This window comes from Solanum lycopersicum, chromosome 11 (assembly GCF_036512215.1).
Source record: "Solanum lycopersicum chromosome 11, SLM_r2.1".
Taxonomy (NCBI): Eukaryota; Viridiplantae; Streptophyta; class Magnoliopsida; order Solanales; family Solanaceae; genus Solanum; species Solanum lycopersicum.
In genome coordinates this window covers 29,201,008-29,212,375 of record NC_090810.1, presented here as the reverse complement: position 1 = coordinate 29,212,375, position 11,368 = coordinate 29,201,008, and the positions used below count along the sequence as shown (strand labels likewise).

At 41.9% G+C, this 11,368-nt stretch overlaps 2 pseudogenes; one reads left to right on the top strand and one right to left on the bottom strand.

Moving 5' to 3' along the window:
* The first annotated feature begins 4,701 nt into the window (after window positions 1–4,701).
* Window positions 4,702–6,444, top strand: LOC138339348 (uncharacterized; annotated as a pseudogene).
* A 4,161-nt stretch (window positions 6,445–10,605) lies between these two features.
* Window positions 10,606–11,224, bottom strand: LOC112940261 (uncharacterized; annotated as a pseudogene).
* Between the last annotated feature and the right edge of the window lie 144 nt (window positions 11,225–11,368).

The window sequence follows — 11,368 nt, the reverse complement described above, 5'->3', positions numbered from 1 at the left end:
TATTGATTTAGTCGCGGTATACTACTTTTCTGATCAAATAAACCCACTACTCAATCGCCCCCGTGTGTGTCTGAGTCAGTGCTAGCAGTCTCCTTCAATGAGTTAGGTTAGTGTGCTTTGCATGCTTTTCTCGAAGCTCATATTTATGCTTGTCAGTCAAGAAGTTGCATTCCGCTAATCTATCTTTGTTCGAGTGTCTTGGTCCTCTCCTAAGGACATCTCTTTCTCTGCATTAGTCCTAGAGTCCATTAGGTCATGGCATTTGTTTGATTAGACGATTATCAGGTGATCCAAAAGACCTATTCAATGAGATTTGGGGCGGTTACGTTATTTATTAATTCTTCATTTCATGTTCTAACTCCCAGTAATAGAATGGGAGACCTACACTTGACATTTTCTATCTTTCTTGATGACTTTAATTCATATTGGTTTCAGGTTCATATTCTGTTCTCTAATCTGGAAAGACCGTATGTGAATGTTCCCAGGGTAGGAACTTCCACCTTTGTTAGTCTGAGTATGGGCTTGGGCTTTGGTTCGGGACTCTGAATCGATCAATCGAATGGAAAAACACGTTTCCTCTTTCGCATTATCTCCACTCCTGCTATTGTGGCTTCCCTTCCAGTTTCATTTCATGCCCTCTTTTGTTACTTTGTCCGTGACATTCCTTTCGTCCCCTTCATCTTCGTGCAAGCGGGTGAACTCAAGGCCTATTCTCTATTTGATTCTCTAGGCTAGTCGTCCCTTTTATTTTGGCTATGAATAGTAAGTGGGACCTCATGTTCGCTGAGTAGCCATATTTGCATGGAATTACATCAGTACATTAGCTAGACAAGCTGGTAGCTAGCTACCCCGATCCACACCAAGTTCTCTTTGTCGGTCATGGAGAAAGCTCCAAGGATTACCCTGGGGTTAGACCACTCTACAGAACCGCTTTTGAGAGCTGCTCTGTGCTTGCCGGTAACATTCGTTCTTTCTGCCAAGACCAATTCTGCCTCAGGTCATGATCGACTCATGACGATCTAGACTGATGACGCTCTTTCAAGGATAAAATGCGCTGGATATGAGTATGACTCTTTAGGGTAATACAAAAAATTATCCACGTGCAAATCGAGATGCGGTCCGGTTCGAGCATATCTAGTTTCATATCCATATCTCGCAGATCCTTATTCTTCTATTACATAATACCTATAAGAAGGTTGGGTGTTTGTGGAAGCAGTTAAACAGACTCCAACCACAATCTCCCTCTTTGTCACCCTTCCTTGCTGAATTTTACCAAAAGGGTTTATGTGCTCAGATGCACCTCAATTATTATCATCTATATCCATTTTCAGTAAGGATGGTAAATCCTTAGGACTGATAAAGAGATCCTTGCCGTGAAGACCACCAAATACCTATTGATCAACCAATATAAAACTTAGAGTTGGAGGACCAATTAACCACCTAGGTGTAGTTGAAAGGTTCCAACCTTCTCCCACATCGTAACACTTCCAAACGTACCCAAACTTTATTAATTGATAATCTTCGATTGATCGTTTCCAAGAAGTGGCACACTTAGGAACATCAAATAGTTTATCAATGGTCACATCTGGTGATAATGCTACAGTATGGTACCAAGAAAGCCAAGTCAACCACTGTTTCATCCAATTAAGGATAACAACCCGCTCAAGGATTTCCAGTTCTCCATCAAATACCAAATCTTTTGGACAGATTTGTATCTTGTTAGGCTTTACAACCTCAAGCAGATAATCTATTATTTTCACCTTTAAATAAGGATTGAGGCGCTACTTTTAGCCCTTCCAATAAAAAATTCAAGAGGTAATAGGTGTAATCTGTTTAGTTTACAAGCAGCCGCCTTTAGTCTTTCCCATCGTGGCGACTGAGTAGACATCAGGTGAGAACGGACCTTATAACCTGCACCCGCTAGCCTTTGTAAAGTTGATATTTCAATCGAGTATCGGAAGTACAATTTGCCCAGGCCTACAGTCGATCTACAGTAGGTTAAAGATTTGAGAGATGGGAGAGATATCTTTTTGCATATCTCGTATCCAAAACCACTTAGCAAACTCAATTGTTCCATTTTCAGATACTATTAATTTTGCAAATGAAATGGTAACACTGAGTCTATCCAATAACCTATTGTACTAATTGGCCACCTTCTTATCGGTTATTAGGATATCATCACCAAGAAGGGCATAATCAACAAACGGGGTGCTTCTTAGCAGATGAGCCTTAAAATTCACCAACCACACTATATAGTGATGGGATAGCGAGAACAGTGACCATGAACTGTAGTAACCTAACGATTGTCCAGTAAGAAAGGCTACTTCAATAGTCTTCTTCACCATAGGAGGAGATACGAGAAAGGTGTTATGACACAAATAACTGTTGACTATTGAAGATGCTAAAGAACTACCCCAAATCATTTCAATTAAGGTGTATATAACACTCAATGGCCAACGGTTTGTTGCTGATTTTGAATCAAAAGAGTAAAAAAACTTCGGTCTTTTAAGTCTTAGATACCGCAACGGATGTTCTTGGTTGAATGTACCATCAGTCTTAAGACTTTATATTACGACATAGCCCAAATATGGATGGGATGCAGAAGTCTTTGTTTCATATAAATACATATAGCAAAGATCCTCTGTTTCCCACCACCTTCAATGGCCTGAGCCAATCTACCTGTCACTAATGGAACTCCTAAGTAGGCCCCTAATAGGATAGAGAAAGGGGGTTCTACTTGTTTTTAAAATAAATCAAGGGATTCATTAGCAAACCAGGTATTATTAGAATCAAATGGGTATAAAACCCTTTGAGAAAAAATAATACCATCGGAAAGAACCCATCTTGAACGGAATAAATTTTATTCATATTAAAGATGAACGTTGCTATCTCATTCTTTAAGTTCACAAAGATATTGTGTTCTTTAACATATTTAGCCGTTTCTTCGTCTACAACATCATCCACCGAATATTGAAAGCGGGAGAAAAAGTTGTCGAGTAATGGAGTACTTTACCAGGTAGGTTTCTAATTCATACCCTTTTCAAGAGGTATGGAGTGGAGATGTGGAAGATACATTGGTCGAAGCTTCTTTCAAGAAGTTTCATTTCTCCAAGAACTTCACGGGCACTATCAATATCTGAGTGAGGAGTCGTAATTGATTGGAAGTGGCTTTCTTCACTTTAGGAGCCACCCAATCTATTTTTATGATCCAAACCATGATAGATATATCATGACCAAATAATCACAATGATAAGGATTTGCCCTTACGTGTTTTTATAATACCGCAGGTATGATCTTGGGAATACCACATCGGGTCAATGAAAAAAGAACAAACCTGGTGTCATTCTTAGAATAACACCAAGCGTAATAACGTTGAAGGGAAACTTTACGTTGTTTTAAATACAATGTAGTATACAGAAAACCTGAACGACGTTTCAGTTTCACAACTATTTTTATGAAATCGCAGCCCTCTAGGGCGACCTCTTTATGCATGGACATAGAGACAACTAAAGGAACCCAAAAAAGAAGTCCCTTTAGTTGCCGGGTCTGTTAAAAACGACCCCGCCAAGAGAATTTTTGTGTTCTTTCGACAACATTAAAAAATTCATTATTGTTTTCATAATAGTGTTGTAATTTTCTTTAATTCTATCGTCGTAAAACACCATCATAATATCTTCTTCCTATTAATCCAAATAAATCAGATTCGGGGGGGGGGGGGCTCCTAATGTTCCAACTTAGGAATCAATCAACTTTAATCCACAACCATTATTTTCTTTGTACAATAATGGTATGCATTTGGTTGATGATCGGAGATTATAAAAGTATATCGACCGTCTATCATAACCAATGTTACCATTTATTACCATAGATGTCCAATCACTCTTGGTGCTCCATTTCGATACCAACGAAAATATTCAACTAAACACTCTATTTTGTGCTCAAAGAAATCTATTCAAGGAATTTTCCAATTCCTTGACTGGATCTTGAAAACCCGGATGATGACATAAAAAAGAAAAAAAATAGAATATACAAATATATCGTACTTAAATAAGTATAATCAACACGCAGTAGCCGGGAAATTGGAAAAAGAAGGGCACAAGATTTTGACATCATAATCTTTTTTTATTTATTTTTTCACCGAGTTTGGACCATGTTTATCGAACAATCTCAGTATATATGGCACAAGACGATTCCACATATTGAGGTCGAAATGGGATCAGGTGTTTTCACGTCTTACCGTAGTGTCCGGTTTGTGTTGATTTCCTATTGATGAACAAAAAGAAAAATAGAACAATTGGATTTTGGAATCTCCCCCGGCTACGTGTTCTTTGGACCCTTCGCCCGCCCGCCATCACTGGAAGCAAGCTAGCCCCCTATGTTTGAAAGTTGGGGGAAGAGTGTATTTCCATCGTGAAAGAGTCAATCCAGCCACAGCTTCCCCTACGGCTACTTTGTTACGACTTAATCCCAGTCGAAGACCCCTTTGTGGTATGCGCCAATAAGACCACCAAAGGACTTTGTGGCACTAGTGTGCCACAGAAGCCATGGGTGATCATAGGTCCGATGCTTCAGGCAAAACCAATTCAAAGGCTGTGACGGGCGGTGTGTACAGGGCTCGGGTACATATTCACCGCGGCATGCAGGTCTGTGATTACTAGTGATTCCAACTTCATGTTCCTGAGTTGCAGAGAACAATCTTAAATGAGGCAATCTTTTTGTATTCGCTCCGCCTTACAACCTTGCTTCCCTTTGTAATTGCCATTGTAGAACGTTTGTGGCCCAGCCCATAAAGGCCATGCGGTCTTGACGTCATCCCCAACTTCATCCAATATATCACTGTCAGTCCTTCGTGAGTGAGGCACACTCCTTTTTGTTTGTTTCTGAGACGTTAATTAAGGTGGGGCGTACTAAACCTACTAAATACAACACCACCGGGTGGTTCGCCTGAATGCCGAGTCTTTCTTTGCCGTCAACTCGACGTCCTCGTCACCTGCAAGATAATGCCAAGAACATGACTTTACTAAACAAGCGAGAAAGGCCCTTTCTATCTTATTAGTCAAGCGCGCTAGATGCAATAAAAAAATAGCGCTCACTAGAGATAGAAAGAGCTTCAAAAGGCGTTGGCTACCTTTTTACTTACAACACAACTAGGTGTTGGCACTCAATTAGTAGCGCTGGCACGTCACTCGGCTCCTCGTCTCACTTCAATTGCAAATACTTTCTTCTAAGGCGCATGTCTCAGCAACCAAAATGAGGGTTTCGCACGTTAAAGGACTTGACCAAACATCTCACGACACGAGCTGACGACTGCCATGTAGCACTTGTATGAATGTAAGTACCATTCCGTTAAGGATAGATTTTCTTGTTCATATGTCAAGGGCTTGTAAGGTTTGGGGCGTTGTTTCAAATTAAACCACATGCTGCACCGTTTGTGCAGTCCCCCGTCAATTCGTTTGAGTTTTGGTCTTACGACCGTATTCCCTAGGCGGAGTGTTTCATGCGTTAGCTGGGCCCCTGATCTGCGTAGACCAAGGGCAAACACTCATTATTTACGGCATGGAATACTAGGGTATCTAATCCTATTCTCTCCCCATGCTTTGGAACCTCAGCGTCAGTAGGGACCCAGGCAGCTGCCTTCGCTTTTGGCTTCCTTCGTAGATCTCCAGATTTCACCCATATACACGAAATTCCTCTCTCCTATGTCTCACTCAAGTAAATTGGTTTCAAGAGCATTCGGCAAGTTTTTGGTGGCTTTCACTTTCTACCCGATTCACCTTCACTGTGCCCTTTACGCCCAGTCATTCCGAAGAACACTTGCCACCCCTGTCTTACCGTGGCTGCTGGCACGGAGTTAGGCAGGGCTTCTTCCTCGAGTCATGTCATGATCACGCACTCCACAAAAGATCTTTACAAGCGGAATTGCCCTTCTTCACTCACGCAATATTGTTAGATCGAGCTTTTGCCCATTGTCCAAGATTCCCCACTGCTGCCCCCTGGGAGTCCAGGCCGTGTCTCAGTACTAGTGTGGTTGATCATCCGAAAAGACCAACTAAGCATCATTGTCTTGGTCAACCTTTACCTGACAAACTACCAAATAGTGCGCAAGGTCATCAAACAACGCTTTTTACCTTTCTTCAGGATTTGGCCTTAGCTGTTCGGCGGATTACCACGCGTTACGCACCCGCTTGCCACTTTGTTCTCAACTCTTCTCACCTCCTGGGCGAGACAAGCTACCTTTAGCTAGGATCCTCTTTTCCTTCTGTCCATCTCCCCGAAAAAAACGTTCGACTTGCATGTGTTAAGCAGAAAGCTAGCGTTCCTTCTGAGTAAGGATCAAACTCTTCTTTTGAGTATGATTTGGCCCTACAGTGCGAGAACATGGTGAACCCGACGTACTATTTCCCAACCTTCTATGAACTTTTCTTTTCTTACGATTTTTCTTAAGTAGAGGTTCTTTACCGGTGACCATGTTGATTCGGCCTCACTATCCTTAGGGGTAAAATAAGATCTCTTGTTTTGCCCACACGCCCTACAAGAGTAGCAAGTTCGGTCGCTGGTGTGTTGTTTGTTCTAGCGATAGGATCCAAGCACGATTCTGATTCTCAATTTTTTTTCTATTCTGGAATGAATATAATCTAAGGAAATACCTGCCTATACTGAACAGGGGCAGGTTCAAGGCAATGAATGGTGGTATCAGTCGGGGCAAACACAATACTCATTCCCGCAACCCTTGTTGCAGTTGTTAGAGTCAAATGTAAGGGCACGAAAAGTTGTCTTAATCAAAAAACCTTCCGAATGGAATAAGCTACTATAACTTTCTTTGTCGTCAAAGGAAAATGGAATCATACCTTAGTTCAGGATTTCCCTACTCATATGTAGGAGGAGCTACTGCCTTCCTTCTAAATAGTTCGAAGAGAAAAGGAAGCGAAAAAATAAAGGTTCACTTTCATTGGTGCTTCCATCTACACGTATATTGGGGAGAGAGCGGGCGCTAGCTTCCTAAACAAGATTTTCTATGACGTAGAGGATGGATCAATAAAAGAAATATAAGAAAAGTGTACAAGATTCAAATCCAGCCACCTTCCTTTAATTTGTCGCTAAAAATAAGCCTTGGTGATATATCTTCCTTCTTTTATGCCCCTAGACCATGATTTATTATATCCCCATGAATGACGAAAGGTATTTTCAATTAAGGTCTTAATGTCCAGCCCGATGATGAATCTTCTTCCACTCCCCAACCTCTAAAGAGTCGTACAACAATGTCTTTATTGGCAGTTGCGCAACCTTCGATTGAAGCTACTTCTGCGGATTTCGTCAGCACCCGGCCTTTGATTAAGGTTCTCACTCGCTCAAAACGTCGATGCGCCACCGGGTCGACCCCTTTTTTACCAACATGGGGAGTGGCGATGGATGCCAAGATGAAGACTCCTCAGCGCCAAGTAGGGGGTACAAGAGATAGTTAGAGCGTAAGACTTTCTCTAACATCTCACTCCCTTCCACGAGATAGTCAATTTTAGCTTCTTTGAAGAATCATATTGACAAAAAGAAAGAAGCCAATCATTGAATTGATTAACCTGAGATGAGAAATCTATACTGTCCAAGTTTTATGATTCGGGTTCGGAGCGGAGTTTCAAGACAACAATGAAGTGGTGCTTCTTTTCTGTACTCTAAATGAGTAGCTCATTCCGGATAAGCAAGTGAATTTCAAGCCAGGGAAACTTCCTATTAGGAATGGCTTCCTTTAAGGTTGTGTTGTTACAGACCAGACTATTCTAACAGAGCAAGGCAGATGGATAACAAATCTAATACAGTACAGTTATGATCGGGCAATAGCACAGAAAATATTAGACTTAATGTATGAAGAATATGGTTTTGGTTCTCTTCTATCCCGTTCGTTCAATCAAAGAAGAATCCATGCCCAGGGCTAGTTCCAATGCATATTCAAAGTCTTCCCTGCGTGCCTAACATCAACTCCCTGTAGTCAAGTGCCTTGCGGCGCCTTTAACGATGAGATAAGGCGATACCGAAGAGAATAACTCAAGCGCACTGGCTACTCCATAAACTCCATTTCGTTGCGTAAGTGAGGATGCAAGTCATCATAGTCTAAACTTGAAATCTTTTGTAGGCTTATCTCGTTGATTGCCATTCCGACCCTGGTCATTCATAGATAGTCGGCGCTTTTAGGTATAGTCGGCGATTTTAGGTATAGGCTATCGCCCATTCGTTATAGCCGCAGCTTTGCCAGTTTCCTACACCATTAAAGAATGAATGGGAATTTATCTGACAACAGCTGGGAAAAATCCATCTCATTCCCTGTCTATGTTCGCTAAACATTCTTCCTTTTCTTCCTTTCATGAAGCCGACCTTAACAGACATCTCTTCCATTTTTGTAGATGGAAGATCCGGTGAATCAATTCAATTAGATGACGCTTACCTAGATGCGGTGCTTATCTCTTGAAGCGAAGGTAAAGACCAAGACATTGGGGATTCTGAATCTGACCGCACGTTCCTAAGGTCCAACGGCTATCGATCCTGGCCCGATGAGAAAGGGGTTGAACTCATACTTGCTTTAACTTAATCTACTTGGATCCCGGATTCCATTCCATTAAGGCATTCATTTCCTTTATGTAAAGGAAGAGTTCAACAGATGTCATCTCTCTGACACTGGCTGTTCTTTCTACCTTAATTTGCGGCTTCTTTCATCAAAGATAGGTGTGAGCTAATTTTATTGCTACACCCCTTTCCTTACAATCAAGTGGCTTTCCACTCCTCAGTCCTTGCATACTACGAATATTGCTATCCGTGCTTTCTTTCGTGGAAGTCTCACCTATCAAGGTAGTATGGCAAAAATAGTTTATCGCAACGAGGAGGATGTGAGCTCAGTAAGCATAGAAGTACAGTCTACCTCTATTTACCTCTACTGGCTTTCTTATACCTATACCAGGAACCCGAGCCTACATCTTCTCGTTGACGTTCCGATGAACCGTGTATTCCCCTCTTGAGCCCAAATTTACCCGCACAGGGAAAGATCTCAATAGGCCTAGGGCGGGGGGGGTAAGCTCCACTACAGGGCCGGGGAAGAAATAGGTAGAGGAAGAGTCTGCAACAACATCAATTGAATAGACAGAGAAACCCGGCAAGCCTACCGATTCGAGCAAGTCTGACTATTCTTGTTACAGAGTGCGGGTAGAGGACAAGTAGGTTAGAAAACTAGTGAATCAATAGGCTTTTCTCCTGCCTTTGCTTCTAGAAAGAGTTCTATCATCCATGGCGAATATATCATATAATAAGAAAGTGCTTACTTTTCAAAGTGATCTTTCTCGACTTCAGAACGGAAAGGCTTGGTTGAAGGCAAAATTTAGTGTAATTTGCCATTTTTTAAGAAAAGAAAGGCAGGGTAGAAAGTATTGCTTAATTATTTCTCAATCTAAGTAAAAGAAGGGGGGTTGAAGTTTATAGCTAGTAGAAAAAGTGATAAGAATGTCTACTCATGCTACTTTAGTTGTATGCTAAACACATGCAAGTTGATCAGTTTGCTCTTTAAAAATAGGATTAGAAAGTCATCGGTTTGAATCCGAGGAAGGGCTTTTTTTTTTGGTATGCCGCTCCTCCACCTAGGAGCGAGAGAACAAATTCTAACCTATTATGTCACCTTTTTTCTTTAGAGGCGTTCTCTCTCTTATTGCAACCTTTCTGGGGCATTTTGCTCTTAGAGTAATGCCAATTCAAATAACTGGTAAGTGTCTCATGCTATTCCTTTTAGTGATTATAGGGTTTATCCTTATAATGAGATTTTTTGGTTTTCGTTCAAAGAGAAAATGCCGGTTTATTAATCTATTTATTTTTATTCTTATTTTATTTAGTATCTCTTGATTTATATTTTTTCTAATGAACTATTTTCTATCCCATTTAGGGATTTTGTGTTCTCAGCTTCTCTCTGGGATTTTGGTTTTTAGTGTCGGGGGATCACTTCCTCTTCCTAGCCCTTCCAGGCAAGCAAGCGGGGCTGATTTTTAAGAGGATCATTTTTGGATTGATGTCCTCTTGGAATCATTGGAAAAATCTATGGAAATGGGCACGTCGGTGGATCAGCCAGAACCAGAACCAGGACATGTGCCGCCTGCTATTCAAGTAGCTCCCGAGGATCAAAGTTGGTCCATCGAATCAGCCCCCACGAGTGGTCCCCTATCCGTATCAACTAGATGAAGTGATAGGGAGGATTCCGTTTTGTCTATTTAGTGGAGGCTCCTTGCGGAATATTCATGTACTCTCCTTATCGGGATCATGTACCTGGCAAAAATAGAGGCAAAAGACCTATACGATGTCAAGGTCGAGATTCTAAATATCATGGAGGTCCTTGATCTAACGAGGGATTCGCTGGGACGGGCTGCTCGGGCCCTCGAGAATCCGCGTACTGCCACGGGAGAGAATTCCTTAGATAAACTCAACACCCTTCTTTCGGATCTCGAATTTAGGGGATTCACTTCTGAGTCCTTCTCTCAATTAAAAGGGAAGGTACCCCTGCGAAGGGGTTGGGACTAACACTCTACCACATAATGGAGTAGATAGCTTGGACAACTTAATTGGAGATCGTGAACAACAATACTATATCTGATGTTGATTCATCCACACTTCCATTCTTTGTAGAGGAAGGCTAACTACTTCTTGGGTGGGAGCTGTATGAGCGGTAACGTCCACGTACGACTCCGTGAGAAGGGCGGTGGACAAAAATGGCCTTGTTGTACCTTACACTCGTCTATGATGGGGTTTGCTCTTTCTTTTTTGGGAGAGTATGCCAATATGACCTTAATGAGGTGCGCGGCTTTGCATCTGACATTCGTTGGGCTTCTCTATTCGGGAGCCTATGCCCCGACTTTTTGGTGCAATAAACCCCTCCGGCCGAAGACTAGTTGTAGGGGGTTTTGCGGAGCTTTCGGAAAACTGTAGCCTTGTGTGTAAGAACAACAATGAACCGCGGAAAACCCTCAAACGACCTATCTAAGATTAGGGTGGATCCTCAGTAGTGGTGACCCTTTCACTCTTCCACGGACTGATACATGTACTGAATGCTCATTCGAGAATGTTTACTTGTGGGTCTGGAACCTGGGGGGTTACCCCAAGAAATCTTTTCTTTCTCTTCCACTCAAACGGTGCTGACACACCTACGCGGATTACAGGTGAAAGTTACAAGAATGGTGGGGAAGTTAACAGTACCCGACGACATTTAGGATGGATGTAGACCCATCAGGCAGGGATAATCACTCCGGTCAAGGTAGAAGTTGCGACCATTCTCAAGAATGAAAAACACTGTGCTGAGGGAAGCCCTATAAGTCACTGAAACGACGGCAGGAGTTCCTTTTTTCTATCA